This window comes from Salvia hispanica, chromosome 2 (assembly GCF_029641045.1).
Source record: "Salvia hispanica isolate PSC_SH4W2 chromosome 2, Shi_PSC_v1, whole genome shotgun sequence".
Taxonomy (NCBI): domain Eukaryota; kingdom Viridiplantae; phylum Streptophyta; class Magnoliopsida; order Lamiales; family Lamiaceae; genus Salvia; species Salvia hispanica.
In genome coordinates, this window is record NC_142693.1 from 58330763 (window position 1) to 58351537 (window position 20775).

The following is a 20775-nucleotide window of genomic DNA, read 5'->3' on the forward strand; positions in this document are numbered from 1 at the left end:
TATTGTTGTCATTTTTTCAACCGAATGAATGAGTGTTTGTGAAATTTTGTCCCAGAATGTGTGTTCTGAGTATTTTTATCAATGATACCGAAACTGATATTTCTGTTGGTAGTGTTTGAAATTATTTTGTACTTAAAACGAAACACAAGCAAATGACAATCGAAACTTTGTATTGTCATTTTTTAATTTTTTTTTTGCAAGAATTCACCTCAAATATGTGACCAAAACTTATTTCAATATAAACAAATACCAACATATTTAGAAAAATAAGTTCACCAAAGACCATTACAGCGTATAAGTTCACAATGAAAGATAACATATGATGCCAACCCCTATCAAAGACCTATTTCCCCGAACCCGTGAATTTTGTTGGAGCTTTCCCTTTGTTTTTCCTTGTTGAAAATCTTTTGAATACATTGTGCATAACCTTCCCAATCTTACTTAATGAACTCTTCACAGTTGGTCGTGACGATCCCTCGGTGGGTGGTCGAGATATTACTTCATCTTCTTCCCCGCCCCCTTCTTCCCCACCTTCTCCTTCCTGACCCTCTTCTTCTTCCACATGAGCCACAAATTGATAATTCAGGAAATATGGATCACATCGTGCTAGAGCTGCATTCCAATCAGATCTACCGCCAAAGAAAGAATCACATGATACTCATGCTCCCCATTGTGAGTGCTCGTGGCTTGCACCACTGAACTGAGACTGTGACCTTAAGTAGACAGACCAACTAGGGGGATCGTACTCTGGATTCAGTGGCTCTGGTACATCATACACATGCTACGATTGTTGCGACTGCGACAACCTATGCCGTCGTGCATACCTGTGGACACATCCGAACACCCGTCAGTCCATGACGAAAAAGAAGTTGGTAGGCGTGGCGGCATGACCACATCTCGCCATTGCGAAGTTGGATACTCCATCACATCAATATAGTTCGTCGCACGAAGGGCCTCAACAGCCATTTCTCGAATCTTCAGTAACCGAGGATCGTTGTCATGTTCAGAGGACCATATCCCCTGAAGGGTCTCAACCTAAATAATACAAATACAAAATCATTACAACCAATCTATACAAACTTAAAACTAAATACATTTTTATATACAAAAACATACCATTAATTTCATAAAAGAGGCTGACTCGTTCATACCAGTAGTTGACTGTGTCCCAGGTTGAGTTAGGTACGACACTGTGATCCTATTGTACCACGCCATATAGCCCGGATTAATGCGACCTTCCATGGTCGTTGTTGCATGGTCAAAAGTTGATTGGAACCTGTCGTGGCTTATATCCCTCTCTTCAATGAAGAATTTATGTTTCTTTGCCCAATCAGTGCCCTTCATCCCACGGCGGTGACTTTTACACAAATGTCCGATATTCTTTAGCATCTTAACACGGTACTCAGGAATACGATGGTAGCGGTTAAATTATCGGCAAAATCGGTCAGCCTCGTGTACCTCGACAAATGACCAGCACACTAAGTAAGTGTCGCACAAGAAGGAAGTAGTCGAATCAATGCAGTAATCAGGCAAGATACAATCTGCATACGGTGTCCACAGAAACTACAAAAAATATAATAAACAAATCAAATTAATTTCATAGAAGAGTAAATTCATTAACTAAGAAAACAAAAATAAATTTCACCTGGCCGAGATGAATCAGTGATAATTGATCACGATAATGAACAACTGAATATCGGGGAGCATTTCCTATTTCAGTAACCCCGTGCCACCTATACATAAAATTAATGTCAAAAATTACCAAAAAAAAAAATTATATGAGTTAATGTAAAAAATACATTACTTGGCTCCACACGGGGTATACGGCGTATGCATAAGCGATATCACAAAGAATGACATCAATGTGGGCATCTTTCCCACGCCCATAGCTGCAAAAGAACCATAGGTCCTGTTAAATCTCTTTTCTGCCTACAGAAGCCTCGCAAACGCTAAAGCAGCACTACCCCAACTGATAGTAGATACTTCTTTCAGATCTTCAAAGACATTTAACCACATAAAGGGGACCTTGCACCCTGTGGTGTCCGATATAATAAGTCCCCCTAACAAGATCAGGGCATGTATACGTGCCCTTTGGATGTATGCATAAGCATGCAGCCCATCACCCAAAGGTATCGTCGCTTGGTGGATCAGAGATGTCATTAACAAACCGCCCTGCTTCTTTTCTGTTTCTACGTTAGGTATCCATCCCAAAAGATCTTGACACTTGCTGGGCCAATCTTCATATCCGTTAGGGTAGTCACAGCCAATGAAAACACGACCGTTTGCTCTCAAACCCCACAGGCTTTGCACATCCTGTAAGGTTACGGTAACTTCTCCAACTAGTAGGTGGAAAGAGAATCTCAGGCCTCCAGCACTCGATCAAGGCAGTGATAAGTTCGTTGTCCATCCTCATCGGCCTTTTGCATTCCAAACGCCTTTAAAACCCCACACATCAAGCCAATACTTCACATTTTCATGTATTTGCACGGCCCAAACCTTACATTCCGTCCGACAAACTCTTAAAACATTTGATGTGCCATTTGCCAACAATGTGGCTGAAATGTGTTCGTTTTGATGAAAGAATACTGATGGATCCTCAGGTCCATAACATAACGGTCTTTCAGAACTTGAAGATTCCATCTACTTCAAAATATTCACCCAAAAAAAATTATAAACAAATTATCAATCACACAATCACCAATCTACTAAACATCTACATAGCAACAAAACTAACATATTCATCAACAATCATCAATCTTACAACATAGCAACCAAAAAACTACATATCTAATAACCTCCAACATATCCAAATATATCCCACAAGAATAAAAATCAAAAGTCTTAATTTACAAATCAATTTATATTACAACAAATCCCAGTAAAAAATAAATATTATTAGTATTATTAATTTTCTATACAAGTTAACATCTACATAGCAACAAAACAAACATATTCGTCAACAACTTAATATCTACATAGCACTCAAATACCTCAAAAAAAATTTAACAAAATTTAGACGATAAACTACATTCAATTAACACAAAAATGATGAATTTAAAAGCATAATTCAACATAGATAGGCAACAAAATCAAATCTTTAGTAATGAAGAACAATGAGTAACTATAACAAAAAAATTGAAAAATATTGTAAAACATAACCAAGATTCAATTTTTCTCATAAAAACTCAACAATCCAACTTAAATTGCAACTTCAATTGAAAAACAACAAGCTATATTTTAATTTGAAAACATAACCAAGATTCAATTTTTATCTTAGTAAAAAGGGGCGAATTACAAAAACTGAATCACTTACTTCAACCCATTGAATTATATACATGTGAAACACACAAATAGGTAACAAAACAACAAAAATCGACCCTAAACTCATCAATTTCACCATAAACCCTAAATTTGCGAAATTAGGGAAAACCTACACAAATTAAGCAATAAAGGATGAATGTAGCCAAATTGAAGAACAATTCTTGGAAATATGTTTGGAAACGGTTGAAATTCGCTAGATGAGTTACTCCCTAAGTCGGAAAAGGTTGAAATTCGCTGTTGCTTCGCCTACTCTTTCAAATTGTGTTCTGCGCTGCTTCGCCCAGACTTTCAACCCAACACGATGACGCATGAGAATTATGCGTCATTACTAAAAGACGCACAATCGTTTTACGTCACTACTAAAAAACGCATAACTGTTTTGTGTCACTATAAAACGCATAATTCTTGTGCGTCACTGAGTAAACACGCACAATTGTCAAACGTTTCATTAATAAAGACGCATGATGGTTATGCATCACTCCCTAAGTCGGAATAAAACTAATGTTTTTCATTAAAATGGAATGCTATTAGTGGCCTAGAACAAAAGAAGAATTCTTCCTAAACTTGTTAGAATGATTTTAATTATGTGACCTTTGTGCACCATAAGGTTATTGAAGACCGATAAAGTGGTAAGGAAATGCTACATATGATGCAAGAAACTGAAGGAACTAAATAATTTGCAATGTCTTTGTTTTGGTTTGGTAATTTAAATTCTAATAAGCCGGTACACTATATCAGGTATGAATCATTATGCATATGTCATGTTTTTATTTGAAAAGGTTATCTAACAAATCCATAATGCCACTCCACCCAAGAAAATAATAGGAATGGAAATAACCCAGGAGAGAAGAAGGCACAATTTGATATCAGTGAAATAATATTAAAGAATTTAAAAAAAAAAGAAAAGGAAACAGATATATCAAAGGGATCATGTTACTATCAAAGGGATATATCTTTAGACCTATACTATTGCTATCAAAATTTATGTTGATAAAGCAAATCAAGTACAAAATCAAAGGGATAATGTGGAAGTTTAATTTTCACTGGTTCGAGTTAAGCTAAATTATTAGTTTCATTTATTAAGCTAAAATCCACATCCGGAAATAAAATCAGCTTGCTAGAAAAGGTCATCAATCCTCAATCTTTTGAATGTATACATTTAGATCTAATCCGTAACTAATCATATCATATATACACGCACTCCTTATTTCATATTTATGCATTTAGTCTCTAATCGATTCCATATAGAGGGTATGAGTAATCGAGAACTTTCAGTAATTTATTCCGAATTTCAGCTTCAAAGGTGTAAATAAACGCATATTGGGGGTAGTAATGAATTCATACTTAATCTCAAGATTTAACACAGAATATTACCTTGCCTGGCAAGAGTGGTTTTACCGAAGTGTTGTTTTTCCAATACCGCCCATTCCGACGAAGTGTGATTGCTCGAGAAGATGGTCTCTTTGATTTTCAAAACATCATTCCACCAAAATGAATTCTTTGAGTAAATAAATTGTTCTACTTCCTCAAGCGTCTCCTCCTCCATGAGATGAAGGAAGATCTCTCAAGTTGAGAATGAATCTGATAAGGGAAACGGATATTATAAATCTGTGAATTTTTTTTTATGTTGGAAGAGAGAGTAGGCGGCGGTTGATGAAGAGTAGATAGGTACATAAATTAGGGCTTAAATTACGTCAACTTCTCTGTATCACTTGGTTGTTCGTATTTTACAATTGACTGAAGGTGTGCTCTTGTGTAATCATGTGATTTTACTAATAAACTATTCCCTATACTCCAGATAAATGTCACATATTTGACTGGATCCGATTTTTAGAAATTGTTTGACTTTGTAAAGAAAAATGACTAGAAAAGAATAATGAAATGTGTGTCCTATTTTTATATATTAAGTTTTTAATAAAATAAAATGTGAGTGAAATAAATTAGTGAGGTCGTCCATCTACCAAATATAGGAAAAGTGAAATGAGACATTTATTAGCGGATGGATGAAAAAGAAAAAAATGAAACAATTAATGGCGGACGAAGAGAGTACTACTCTTTGGTAAATTTCTAAGTTTAACTATTTTTAAAAGTATTAATAATGTTATTTTTTATTATGTGTCATTCTGATGCATGACAAACTTGGGATTTCGATATTGAGGGTAGGGGTGGTTCGGTACGGTATACCGTATCGGGAGTGCCATACCGTATACCGTACCGAAAGTTACGGTATGACAAAAACCATACCGATACCGTACCGTAAGTTTCAGTATACCGGAGTTCGGTATATCGAAAATTCGGTATGGCAGTTTTCCATACCGTTACCATACCGTGTTATCGGTATACCGTACCGCATTTCGGTATACCATACTTTTACGGTATACCGAACTGCGATATGGCATTCCGATATACCGTTATACCGTGTTTTGCGGTACGGCATACCGTTATACCATTATATCGTAAAAAAATCTATTATATCCAAAATATTAAAAAAAAATCTTGTTTTCAATCACTTCAAAAAATAGGATTCCCAATTTTGATTCTTTTATTTTTGTATAATAAAAATTCTTATTTTTTAAAACTTAGTTTAAATATAACATATATAAATATATATTTATATATTATATATATCAATCGGTATACCGGTATACCACGGTATACCGAAGCATCGGTGTATACCGAATCTTCGGTATACCGCGGTATGGGAAATCTAATACCGTTACCGTACCGATCTCTATCGGTACGGTATGATATCGTACCGAAAACTACGGTATACCGAAAAAACGGTATTTTCGGTATTTTTTCGGTACGGTAAGTCCGGTATTCCAGTATTTCGGTATAATTCCCCAGCCCTAATTGAGGGCCTAAGTTGGATGGCTGGAAAAATCGATAATGTTAGGAAAACGTTGAAAAAGCCAGTAACACCGGATGAACAATCATGATGGAGTCGTAATTGTTATTAAAAACATTATTTTTTGACAACTAAACATTGCTATATGACTTATTCAAGATGTCCATTTCTTTTTATTTTGTCTAATTTAAGAGGTTCACTTTTGATATTCTCTCCTCTTTCATCATAAAAATATTCAACTATCTTTTTTTTTTCTCTACTTATTTCATTTAACAATTCATATAAAATTCCGGAACACTCAAGAATGTGGGCATCTTGAGTGGGATGGGAAAGTAGTATCATTTTTTAATTTATCATTTATTCACTACTATTAATGTTTTGAAAATTTACAACACTTTATTAATAATTTTTGTAGAGATCTTAGAATTTTAAAATTAAATTTACTGATGTTATATATTTTCAAAGTGATAGATATTTATTCGACAATTTTATATTTTTAAAAAATAATCAAACATTAAAAATTGAACTATAGATAATGTGTAATATCGAAAATAAGTGAATTAGTAGTGTGCATAAAATTGTAGAATTTTATGAATAAAAAGTAATCAAAACCAATATAGAGCTGATTAAAGTTAAACCATGTACATGAAAGGGGAAAAGACAAATACATTTTGAAATTAGGCAATATACAATTAGTTGACTTCTGACTCAACTTAATATAACACAAGTGATACCCGCAAGTGTACGGGACTAGTGTAGCAAATAGCAAGTAAGAGTATCGTATCCCACAGTGACAAGATTGTACCAACTTAACTACCACGAACAAATGTTAACTACTATCTAGACAATCGGGAAATGTTTGATTTGTTCTAACACTACTGAAAGCATATTATAAGCAAGTAAACAAACAAAAAGAAGTTAACAAGATGTGAACAGATAATATGAAGAAAATTGTAGAACTCAAGGATCCGATGCACAATTTCAAGCTCTTATCCAATCAAATTTCCTTACGTTTTGATTGTCGCTAGAGTTATTAAGTCGATCATAATTATAGATTAAACCCCCTCCCGAGGTGAGAAACATGTAGATTAGGTGCTAGGATAAAAGTCTCCTTCTACTCCTAAATATCTAACTCCCAAAAGCATGAAAGATCAAAGACCTCACTCAAAAACCTCAACTCTCCTGAGTTCTATTGAATTAAGGTGTGAATTATTCATCTCCCGATTAATCTAATTAATCCTACACAATCAAGTGGTGATCAAGCAATTGAAGGAATAAATCAAAGAATAATCAAACAACTACAAGAACAAGGTAAGAAAAAAATTGATTGAATAAAAACTATGAAATTACTGCATCATCACCAAAAATTCTACAAGAAAGTGTTTAGTTACCCATGTTCATGGAGAAAACCAAGTCAAACACAAATGAATTCAATAAATACATGAATAAAAGGTACTAATTACTCCTGTGAGATAGATTTATGGAGTGAAGCTTCAATCTTCCGATGTAGAGTCTTCAATCTTCAAATCTCTCTGTCAAAGGTGTTCTTCGGAGTGTGTGTGAGTGATGGAGGCGGTATGTGTAGAATAAATCTTGTCCCCTGCAACCCTAGCCTTTTTCTTCTTTTTCCAAAAATCGTGTTTTCTGAAAAATTACGCGTCAAACTGAAGTACCTGGCCAGGTGGATTTTTAAGGGTAAAATTCACCCGGCCGGGTCCTATTTTTTGACCTCTTTCTGGAACTTCCACGCTTCTTCACTGGTACCCGACCGGGTATATTTCCTAGGTTAGTATTCACCCGACCGAGTGATGCTTTTGAAGGCCTTGCTGCCTCCAGTGCACTCTCAGTCGAATTTTGTCTCCTTTTCCATTCAATCTTCCTAAAACGCTCAACAAACACAAAAAACTCCAAAAGAAAGAATAATTGGCTACACAAAGACAATTTCGCATGATAAACTCGACTTTTAGCACTTCAACAGACCAATTAAACCGATAAAAATATGAGTTTGTCAACTCCCCCAAACTTAAAAACCTTGTTTGTCCTCAAATAAGAAGAAGAAGATCACAAAGAAAATAAACTAATACAAGAGGTGAAATTGGGCTTTGCTTCAGATATAGATTTAAAAAGACGATGGCATGGAAACATACAAAGATCAATCAAACATTACCTTGAGTTACTATCTCGTGTATCGCTTGTTTTCAATGCCCTGACAGGTTCATGAAGTGTATTTTTTCATGCTTCACTCACTCTCAAGTGTATAGAGGCTCAATAATAATTATTTAAGTCAAAATACAAGTAGTATTTACCATAGACTTGCTCAATATCAACCATTTCCTCTACTAAAATGTGAAAGTGAGTTTAGAATCAGAAAGGACTTTATAAAGGTTGTAATGTGGCTCTTTGGACGGTAGGGAATATTTAGGCTAAAGTGGTTGAAAAGTATAAGAAACACAAGTACCTACATATTACAATTCCCAACAAAAGACCATTTCCCAGAACAAATCTCAAATAAGTATGACTTTGTCGAACTTCTTCCTCCCATCCGGTCTCCACTTATTTAGAAACCCAACTAAAAACTCCTCTAGACTTCGTCTAGCTTATACCTCCACATATTTATTTTTTTAAAATATAATGAACAACGCCCCATATGTGCTTCCAGGTTTGTAGGCTTATTAATTTTGGAGGGTGACTTAACAATTAATTAACATCGGAACACTTTTTAGGCTAAGAAGTCTAACTAAGAATTAAAACAAAAATATATACGCTTGTGTTGGGGAAAACAAAGAATGTCTAACATTGTCTCCTAAATTCACATTTACTATATAGACTTAATATGATTATGAGCAAGTTCTAGAAATAACAAGCATATGATAAAATCACATAGAAACGAAGGTTTGGTTCAAATCTCACTGGGAATCGGCATTGAACAAGCAAACAAGCAATTCACTCAAATGCAAATCATAACCAATAAAACATATTCCTGCCATGTACACAAATCATTTTTCAGGCAATAACAAGAAATCACCACAAGTGCTCAAAAATAAACACCTCACAATATGAATAAATATATGATCATTACATCCCCATATTCAAGTCCCACAAGAGGGACGTACACAAATCAAATAAGAAATAGAAATCAAAATAAAAATAGTTCAACAAATCATCAACAATTCCAGAAGTTCATTGATAACACCATGACAGAAAGACAACGAGGAGGGAGGGCATCACCAGTTGGCGAAGGAATGAATAAGTTTGAAGAGAAGTGGATGGTGTGGGTTACCTCTACTCGGATGCTCGGATGGTGGTGGAAACCTCGCGTAGTAAGCTGGTAGAAAGCCTTCTCCTTGGTCCATCTAGCGTCGCCCTGAGCCTATAGGTGTTGTGTGCCGTCTTTTGAGACTTCGCTGCCTTCTCGGCCTTCACCGCCAGATTTTTACCTTCTTTCCATCTGTTTTGTCTAAACACTCAGCAAACACATAAAACTCGAAAAGATAGAATAATTGGCTGAAAATAGGCAATTCAAGCAATAAACTCGACATTAAGCACCTCAACAGACTAATTAAACCGATTAAAACATGAGTTTGTCAACTCCCCCAAACTTAAAATCTTGTTTCTCCTCAAATAAGAAGAAGAAGATCACTAATAAAAATAAACTCATACAAGAGGTGAAGTTGGGCTTTGCTTCAGATTAAAATTTTAAAAGACACTGGCATGGAAACATACAAGATCAATCAAATATTACCTTGAGCTACTGTCTCGTGCATCACTTGGTTTCAATGCCCTCACAAGTTCATTAAGTGTAATTTTTTTTTTCATGTTTCACTCACTCTCAAGTGTATAGAGGCTCAATACTAATCACTCAAATCAAAATGTAAGTAGTGTTTATCATAGGCTTGCTCCAAATCAAACATCTCATTTTATAGAATGTGAATGTGAATCTAAAATCGAAAAAGACTTTATTAAGGTTGTAATGTGGCTCTTTGGACGGTAGGGAACATTTAGATTAAAGTGGTTGAAAAGCATAAGAAGCACAAGCACCCACATATTACAATTCCCACAAAAGACCATTTCTCATAACAAATCTTAGATAAGTAAGACTTTGTCTAACTTCTTCCTCCCATCCGGTCCCCACTTATTTAGATACCCAACCCAAAACTTCTCTAGACTCCGTCTAGCTTATACATCTACACTTCATTGTTTTTCTTTTCTTTTTCTCTCTAGACTTTGTCTAGCTTATACCTCTATTATTATTTTTTATTTTTTTAAGCAACGCCCCATATGTGCTTCCATGTTTCAATTTTGAGAGTGAACTTAACAAATCAATAACATTGAAAACTTCTTATGCTAAGAGGGTTAACTAGGGATTAAGACAAAAAAATATACACTTGTGAAGGGGAAAACAAAGAATGCCTAACGCCATCTCCTAAATTCACATTCACTATGTAGACTTAATATGATTAGGAGCAAGTTCTAGAAACAATAACAAGCATATGATAAAAATCACACAAAAATGAAAGTTTGGCTCAAATCTCACTGGGAATTGGCATTGAACAAGCAAACAAGCAATTCACTCAACAACAAATCATAACTGATAAAGCATATTCCTGCCATTTTCACAAAGCATTTTCACAAGAAATCATCATAAGCGCCCAAAATAAACACCTCATAATATGGAAAAGTATGTGATCATTATATCCCCATATTCAAGTCCCACAGGAGGGACATACACAAATCAAATAAAAAGCAAAATAAAACAAAAAGTTCATCATCAGCACAATGATAGCGAGGGAGAAGAGCATCACCAGTCCACGTCAGACCCCTCCAAACTTATTCAATGCAAAAGAATGAATAAATTTGAAGAGAAGTGGGCGGTGTCATTAACCTCTACTCGGGTGGTGGTGGAAACCTCACATAGTAAACCCTGTAGAATGCCTGTGCCAAGCACCTAGCGTTACCCTGAGCATGCAAGTGTTTTATCTGCGTCTCGCAGGCCTCTAGTCGGGACTCTTGCCGGGCCATCCACAACTGATTCTCCTCACGCCACTTCTGCATGTACTCCCATTGGGTGGCCTGTCCGAGCTGCAGGCTTTGGATCCCGGAGGCTATTTCTGCCATTCGGCTGTCCCTAGAAGGGCGGCCTACTGGGCGACTTCTCTTTGGCAGACTGCCTTCCCCCACTTCATGCTCAGTGGTGGCCTCTTCATCCTCATTTTCCCTGTCCGATCCATCATCTGGAAGTTGTAGGGGCTCGTCGGGGATCTAGGGGCGCAGGAGGTAATGTGCGCCCACACGCATCGGGTGCTGACTAGTAAACCCGTCGCCATGGGGGAAGGGGGTCACTTGCTATCCTCGCCAAATGATCAGCGGAGTTCATCTTCCAGTTGGCTTGATAGGTCGACCCTCCAACTGCAGTAAGCTGAGAGGCGGGGAATTTGAAAAACGTCTTCGGGCCTAGAACGAAGTACTCAACGCCCCTGCTGTCCATAGTGATCATGCCCATGCTCCCCAAATATGCGACCCGCTCCTCTACACTAATCTGATAATGGAGGGCTAGGCAGGTGATTACTCCTGCACAGCATAGCTTTCCACTCCTCTTCTATGCATGCCTCTCCAAGTGTTTAATCATGAAGTACCCAGTATTGATCCTCAGATGGGCCAACATGCTACCCTAAACCCCATAGTATGAAGAGTATTTCAAAAGAAATGCTACCCAATTCCTTGTGTGCGAACGGGAAGCAGACCAAAGCGAATGGAATTGATCTTGGCGCGGGAGGGACTGAAAGTAGGACCCTGGCTAGAATTAGCCTCCTCCAATGTAATGCGGCCCCAGAAATCATTTCTATCATAGTCTTGGGGCTCGTCAATGCACCCTTCTTCATCTTCGTCGAGCAAGTGGAAGATGGCGTTGAATTCCGCCAATGTGAAAGTGTGCTCGACATTTCCCAAGCGGAAGGTGATGGATACCAACACTTTGTTGACGTAGTTCACTTGGAGAGTGGACAAGAACTCCAAGGTTAGGACCTTATATGACCCGCTAAGAAGGTGAGATGGCCCGCTTTCATGAGGCCTTCCCAAGACGCTTGGATGCCCATATCGTTGATCGGGTCGATGGTCGGGTACCGAGACGGCATGCTGTCCAGAGGTGCAAGCGCCATCCACTTTGCCTTCTCTTCTTTTCCTTTTAAGGTCACGTTCACGGTTCTCGGGTTGACAATGCTGGCCATGTCAGAGTTTACCTGAAAAATTAACCACAACAACAAGCCAACACCCCAAAACTTTAGTCCACAATCAAAGAGGTATATAAAAGACAAACATCACAGGCAAGATAAGAGATAATAGGAAGATAGACTCAATTCCTAAAATCAAACGCAAACAAGCAAGTTAAATTTTAGAAATATAGACTCAATTTCTAAAACCAATATAACACAACTCAACCAAATTAGGGAGATAGACCCGATCCCTATGCCCATTTATCATTCAACCACAAAAGGGAGATAGACTCAATCCATATACCAAAACTAACACAATCATCAATTCCAACCCCCCATTATGTAGTAAATGACTCAACCAACAAATCCAATACTATTACCCAACATTAATCACAGTAAAAAGCCAACAATCAAAATGTCCATCCAAAATTTCCACAACCAACAAGAACACATGCTCCATTCATGGAAAAGACCAAATTTCATGCTCTTCATACACAAAAATTCCAAATAGCACTCTCAAAGTTGGACAAACTAAACATCAACACACCTTCATCAAGTATTTCAAGCATGCTTCTCGTTCTACCAAAAAATAGCACATAACATGAACTCTTAATATACCATAGCTATGGCTAACACATGAATTTCTTCACAAAAAAAAAAGCTATAGCTCACACACATGCTTCCCATTCATGAATTCACCAATAATCTGCTACAATTGAAGAGTATGACCTTTAAACTTTAAGAAGGTAATGAACAATGAGAATCTAATTGCAGCTCTTTCGAAAGGGTTCACACCTCGTGCTCCCATGAATCACTGTAGAAAAATGAAATATTAAAATGAATCAAGTCTTGATGCTTGAAATCCAAGGAGATTTGATTTTGAACTTCAACAAACAAAAAGCGGAAGATTTACAAGTTAAAAAGATTTTACCATGTTGTTATGAGACCTTTTTGTACCATAAGGTTTTGGTAGACCGATTAAAAGTGGTGAGGAAATGCTACACATGATGCAAGAAACTGAAGGAACTAAAATAAGTTGCAATGTCTTTGTTTTGGTTTGGTAATTTAAATTCTAATAAGCTGGTACACTATGTCAGATACGAATCATCATACATAGTGCCACTCCACCCAAGAAAAGAAAAGAAAAGCAATGGAAATAACTAGAGAAAAAAGAAGGCACAATTTGATATCAGTGAAATAATAAAATTTGAGAATTTAGTGTGAACATAGTTTGAACTTCGATATGCACAGCAAAAAAAAAAGGAAGTAGATATATTAAAGGGATCATGTTACTATCAAAAGGATGTATCTTTGACACACACTATTGCTATCAAAATTTACGTTGATAAAGAAAATCAAGTACAAAATCAAAGGGAAAGATATTTGCAGACCCACCTCGGAAGGAGGCCTTGGTTTACGATGTATGGCTGACTGAAGGTGCTGGCAGCAGAAGCATGCGAGAATAAATCAATCACATAATAATCAGATCTATTTAGCAGATTATTTAGACAAAAGCTATTCGCGTAATTATCACATGTATCATGCTCATAACTTGAATCAATCATGCTTTAAGAATATTGAAACCTAAAACATGCTTTTCTACGGAGCAGAAAAATACCTAATTAATTCTCCAAAGAATTGAAGATGGCTAGCTTCTTCTCCACGTGATGCTTTGAGTACTAAACCACAAATCTTCTCTCTGGTTCCCGAACTGTATCCCAATATCAGTGTGGGCTGATCTTACTAGAATACTAGGACTTAAATAAAGAAGACAGAAGAAATCCTTTTCGGAATAGGAGAGGAATTCGAAAATCTCCTCAGCTGGAGAAGGGATTTTCGAAAATTACAATGATGAGAAAATGTTTTCTGTCTCCTTTATTCTCCTATTTATATTAAGTTCCTTTTGGGCCCAAACAGGGATCTATGGAAGGTTTTGGATATGGGCTCATCCAATTTACTTTTTACTAATTAAATTGAACCCACAATTTAATATAAGTTATAATTGGAATATTACGAGCAACCACTACAGAAGTAATATTGAACTCTCCCCATCCAAATCCGAAATTACAAGTAATCCGGGTTTCCGTTTAACTTTCATTTCCCGTGCTTAAGATTAAAATGTCCATTAATTAATTAATGTCTGCTATTGACTTAATTAATTAACTTCTTATTAATTCCAAGAGTGGACTTAGCATGAAACGCTTATTTATTATTCATAGAGTAATCACACTCCAACTAGCTAGGTTCCGAATAATAAAACCTCGTTTCGCACTCCTCTTGAGGACATTATCAAGCGAGACTCAGCTCGCACACGATTCAATATAATAGCAATCCTAGCACCGCTAGATATCGATCACCACTGCCCAATATATCAGGATAATTGGGTTACGAAAAACCCGCACCATTTGATAAGTCAAAGCAGTGCATAATCAATACCGTATGCTCAATGCTAACCTACATTGATTAAGAAATAAATATTTATCAAGACCTCGCCTTTCAGTAGATAGCCTAAGGCAAGTCTTGCTGTTAGATCCGTTCAATGCTATACCACACCAATGTCATCTTATTTCAGTAAGGCTTAGAAATATGCGGACTGACATTGCAACCTTTCTCGATGGGTAGTCAAATTCCATCTAGGTTGTGAAATTCATCTTTTTCTTTGTTTAGAACTGACCGTGTTACCTTAAAGTGGACGACGCCCACAACCGGTCTACTAAAACAAAGACTTAGACTTTGTTAAGTTAACTTATACATTTAAACATGCATTAACATCCATTAAATGTAAAACATAACAACATTATGACAAAAATAATCTGTTTTATTTATTGGAAAATAAAATAAGAGTTTTACAGTATTCAATCACTCGAAACGTGATTTCTAGTATACAAACTCTAACACTGACACGGTGGAGGCATTTAGCTATAAATTGTGGTGGAGATTTCGTGAGAGAAACTCCCTTTGGGCAGAATACATGTACAAGAAGTATTGGTCTTTTTCCTCGACTCTAACTATATACCGCTCCAGCCGGTTCAGTCCCACCTGGAGAAGGATGTTCAAAGCCGGGATCAAATGTCAAACCTTTATTAGATGGATGTTGGGCGATGGCAAAGTCAGCTTCTGGGATGATACTTGGTTGAGAGACCAGCCTATCAGTTCTTACTGCTCTAGAGGAGGGGTTCCAGAATTTGCTAGAGTAGAGGAATTTTGGTCTGAATCAGGATGGAAGGAAGAAGTAATCTTTGAGCTGCTGAATGAGTGGGGAGTGGCGAGGGAGGGGAGGAGATCTTGGCGACGCTTGTTGATGAGGCAATTAAAGATTCAGCGAGATGGGCCCTGACTACTCACGACAACTTTACAGTGGCCTCGGCGTGGGAATTGATAAGGCACAGGGGGGAAAGCTTTGAAGTGTATGATTTCATCTGGGGAAAAGGTATTAATCCTACAATATCAGTTTTTTTCTGGCGCCTTTTAGCCAATAGAATACCTGTGGATATGAAAGTTCAATGGAGAGGGGTTTCTCTTGCTTCTAAATGCCGGTGCTGCTCAAATCCGGTGGTGGAGTCAAGACTCCACCTGTTTGTGAATGGGGAAGCTGCGGTCACTATGTGGAATCAGTTCTCGAGATGGTTCCCACAAGCGCCGGAGTATGGTGGACAAGGATACAGTCTTGAGGGGCGGCTAAGATGGTGGCAGAGACATTTGGGTATTAGGAACATACATCACATCTGCATTCTGATCTCTTGTCTAATTTTCTGGTACATTTGGACAGAAAGGAACGGGTGTGTGCACCTTGAGAAAGTCTTTAAAGTGGAAAATGTTTGTAAAAGGATTGTCATGCATCTGCGGAATCTGGTCCTAGCAGGACACCTTGGACCAGAACAATGGCAAGGGTGTGAGCTGAGAGTGGATTTCATAGCGGTGCGGCCAAGAGAGTGCAGATCAAGGAGAGTTGAGAGAGTGCAATGGAGGCCGCCGGATGACCCATGGATGAAACTTAACACAGATGGCGCATATGAGGGGCTAACGGGCAAGGCAGGAGGGGAAGGCATTGTGAGAAACCACCTGGGAGAGATCGTGGAAGCCTTTTGTACACCTCTAGTTGCGACCTCTGTGTTTGAAGCTGAGCTAAAGGCCTTGCTGGAAGGTATTTTAATTTCAAAGCTATATAGTAACATGTTGTGGTTAGAAACAGATGCGGAGATGCTAAGCTCGATCCTGGGTAAAGACCTCTTGGGTCCGGCAGAGACAAGACATAGCTTGGCAAGGATTAATATGGAGCTTAGGGGGGTTCAGTGGAAGATAACGTGCATTCAAAGAGAGGGGAACAAAGTTGCTGACTACCTGGCATTATTAGGGAAAGAAAGCCATTTCTTGATGAAATTTGAGGCGAGTTCGATTCCGGCGAGAGCAAGAGCATTGGCAAGGCTGGATTAGATTGGTATGCCTAGTTTTAGGTTTTGATGCTGGTCTCCTTTTATTTTGCCTTATGACTGCTTTTTGTTAGTTAAGGAAGATGTAATTTTTATGTAATACTCTTCCTTTTGGGCCATTCACTTTTGGGATCGGTCATTGTATAAACCTTGTTTACATGATATATATGGGATGAGGGTCCTACTCAACCCTCCACCGCGAAAGTGTTAAAAAAAAAAGTACAAAATCAAAGGGATTATGTGGAGGGGTATTTCTTTTTTGCTTCTAAAGTAAAAGTTATGTTCCATAAGCGTCATGTGTCTTTCTTCGAACTTAAAACAGACGTGAGACAGAGACAGTAGCTTCATTCTGCGCAAGAGAAAGGAAGAAAAGGAGCAGGCGATTTGTTGGGCAATTTCCGGCGATTCTCGCCGATTTCTGGCCATTTCCTCTTATCTTTCGGTAAGTTTTGTTCAATCTTTCAACATTTCTCACTTATTCGTTGTTTATTGCATAACATTAGGGTTTCTAATGCCAAACTTGTCAAATTTACTAAATTAGGGTTTATAGAAAAAAATTGTCTCTAATTGTTATTAAGTTGTATATTTTTTAATGCAAAAATGATGCTAGTATTTGTGAGTTTGTATTGGGGTGGTAGAATAGTTCAACTTTCTCAAGTGGGTATTGGTTATGATCCACCTCGTGCGAGAGGCTCCATCGTATTGAATTCATGTGTTTCATTCTCTGAATTAGTTGCAATGATATGTTCTAAGATAAGAATAGATATGAATCAACATTCCATTGAAATATCAATGAGGCATTGTCTCTTTGGTACCGGTATGAGTTACATATGTACTGGGGTTGACAGTGCTGAAAGTGTGATGTTTATGTTCAATGAGGCTCAAAATTCTACTCGTCATATTGAATTATTTCTTGAGTATTCGCCTTTAAGAAATTTAGAAATCCCGCCAATTGTTGATTACGGTGTTGGATCATCTACGAGGGTTGAATATATGAGCTTTGATTGTGGTATGAATGAGCAAGCAGATGTTGCTGATGCTACTGATGTTGGAATGAATAATCAAGTGAATGTTCAAGATAATGTTGATGTTGATGTTGTACGAAGAGACCATGATCCACCATTGTCGTCATCATCATCTGACACTATTTTAAGTGATGATTCTCAAGCTGATATTTCCAGTGATGAGGAGGTAATATATAAACCCATCGTGCAAGGTGAGCAACCACTTCCAGAATGAAATATTTTCGCAAATTACCGAGTGGTCCTTCTGGGGTACCTAATGTTGGTAATGAACACATCACTATGTACTGGGATGAGGAACATCTGTATCGGATTAATGCGGGAACAAAATTTGATAGCAAGTTGCATGTGAAGACTGCTATCACTATGTGGAGTTTGAGGCAACATCGACAATTTAGGGTGGTGGAGAGCAAATTAAGAAGGTGGCATGCTGTATGCAAATATCCTGCAAGGATGACAGAAGATGGGGTAGCTATTATCAGCGAGACCGACGCTGAAAAAACGAATGAATATTCTTGGGAAGTTTCTGTGACACAATGGGCCCATGATGATATGTGGGAAATTAGGAAGTGGGTGGAACGCCATAGTTGTGAAGGCCATCGTAATGATAGAGGACATGTTAACTTTTCATCATCAATGACTGCTTTGTGTATTCGCCATCAATTGCTAAAAAATGCTGAGTACAAAGCCGCAGCCGTAAGAAATTTTGTTCATGACAAATTTCATGTGGTAATCAGTTATAAGAAGGCATGGTATGCGCGGAGAAGGGCTATAGAGATTGTATTTGGTGGGTGGGAGGAGTCATTTAGACAGTTGCCGAGTTACATGCTTGAACTGTAGTCGAGGAATCCAGGCACAATTTTTGAGTGGAAGCACAATGAGTTGTTGAGCCAGGGACGTAATAAAGTCTTCTATTATGTTTTCTGGGCACTTGGGACTGCTATACATGCTTTTCAAGAGTGTCAGCCAGTTTTAACAATAGACGAGACTCATCTTCGAGGAAGATTTAAAGGTAAGTTGCTTGTTGCTTGTGGTGTTGATGCTAACAAGAAGACTCTGACGATTGCATATGCTGTTGTTGATGAAGAAACTGGCGAAAGTTGGCAGTGGTTTTTGTATCATGTAAGAATTCATGTGGTGAAATACCAGAGGGAGGTGTGCATCATATCGGATAGGCATAAATGAATCATTAAGGCTATGTGTTCTGATGAATGGAAAAAGCCGCCGATATGTCACCACAAATGGTGTTTGGTCCATTTGAGGAAAAATATCATGGCGAAATGTAAGGGCATTAATGTGAAAGGCAAGATATGGGGATTGGGTATCACAACTCAAGTACGTAAATACATCCGAAGGCGACGTGCACTACGGGAGGAAAGTATTGTTGCGATACAAGATCTCAATAAAGCCAAAAAAGAAAATTGGTCTCTTTGTTACGATGATGAACTGAAATGGGGGGTGACCTCAACAAACATGTCAGAGAGCTACAACAGAGTATTGAAAGGTGTTAGAGAGTTGCCGATTAGAGCTTTAGTTGATCTGACATTTTGGAGAACAGTGCAATGGTGAAGACTGTGTTTCTACTGCGGTTGGATGAAAAATAAAACATACATAACATTACATCATTCCACAATGAACTACTTATACGTCGATGGAGTGTATTTTGACCGTTCAATCCCCTTATTCTTCCTAGTTGAAAATCTCTTCATCACTTTGCTCACGTGCTTCCCAACCCCGGTGCGTGATGAACCCTCCGCAACTGGGCGAGGTTGTACATGGGTGTTTTGAACCTCTGCTTCCTCATTTTCCTCTTCGCTTTCGTAATTTTTTTCTTCCACTTCATTTTCTTCTTCTCCTTCTTCATCATCATCTTCTTCAACTCGTTGAGGAGCCACAAACTAATAATTGTGGAAGTATGAACCGACTGATGCTCAGGCTCCACTCCATTGCGGCTCATTTTGGCTTTGTGAATAGGGGCGATTACTCCAATCAGGCTCAGGTTGGCTTGGGAAAATGAGGGGACGACTCCACTATGATTGAGACTCCTGGCTTGGATAGAAAAAGACCACTGAGGTGGGTCATACTCGGGATTCATAGGCACTGGTTGTACATAATCAGGATGCGGTTGCGACATCCTAATCTGTCGCGTGTTACCGGGTACTCCATGACATCGGCGTGGTTCGTAGACTGAAGGGTACGCCTAACAATTTCTCGAATCTGTCGCACTCTTGGGTCTATCTCTTATCAGTAGTCAAATGCCAAACTTGCTGAAAACCCTCAATCTATATAAACAAAAAACATACAAATATCAATACGAAACAAACTATAACACATGAAAGCATATAGTTTAATATAACAAACTTACAAATAATCTTATGTCAGAAGCTGTCTCGTTCATCCCAACAGTTGACTGTACCCCAGCTTGAGTTAGGTACGTCACCGTAATCCTGTTATACCACGCACGCCATGTATCCCGGACTCAGTGGAATGTTATTGTACATCGTTGCGCCACCTAAGGTTGCCTCGAACCTTTCATATCTCATGTCCCATTCCCCAATAAAGAACTGACGCGTTTCTTCCCAATTAGTTCCTTTCTTACCACGCCGATTATTTTTTTCCAAGTGATCAGCTTCTTTGAGCATCCTATCTACGGATTGAGGAATCTCCTGGTACTGATTAAATTGTCTGCGCACTCGTCCAGCCTCATGCGCCTAAACATATGCCCAACATACCAAATAAGTGTCACAATGGGAGCATCCAGTGACATCCCTATAGCATGCAATTTGCATATGGCGTCCACAGAAACTACAAAACCAACAATGTAAAAGCCAAATTAATTTCATAATAAATTCATAAATTAAGTAAAAAAAAAAAGACAGTCACCTGCCCAGGTTTAATCAAAGATATTTGATCACGGTAATGCTCAACCGAAAATCTAGGAGCAT

The 20775-nt window shown here is 38.0% G+C and overlaps 1 long non-coding RNA gene and 2 pseudogenes across 2 annotated transcripts; 1 reads left to right on the forward strand and 2 right to left on the reverse strand.

Annotated features, from left to right (window-relative positions):
• Window positions 1-218: 218 nt before the first annotated feature.
• LOC125201249 (uncharacterized) lies at window positions 219-4984 on the reverse strand. 2 transcript variants are annotated; one of them, XR_016136000.1, is made up of 5 exons: window positions 4696-4984; window positions 1805-2640; window positions 1646-1733; window positions 1117-1563; window positions 219-1035 (listed from the first exon to the last, which is right to left on the reverse strand). It is a non-coding gene; the product is annotated as an uncharacterized LOC125201249 (long non-coding RNA). The 2 variants fall into 2 exon arrangements; XR_016136001.1 differs by having other exon boundaries at window positions 1805-2643.
• Window positions 4985-17411: 12427 nt separating this feature from the next.
• On the forward strand, window positions 17412-19399 carry LOC148932768 (uncharacterized; annotated as a pseudogene).
• Window positions 19400-19467: 68 nt separating this feature from the next.
• On the reverse strand, window positions 19468-20228 carry LOC148932769 (uncharacterized; annotated as a pseudogene).
• Window positions 20229-20775: the final 547 nt, after the last annotated feature.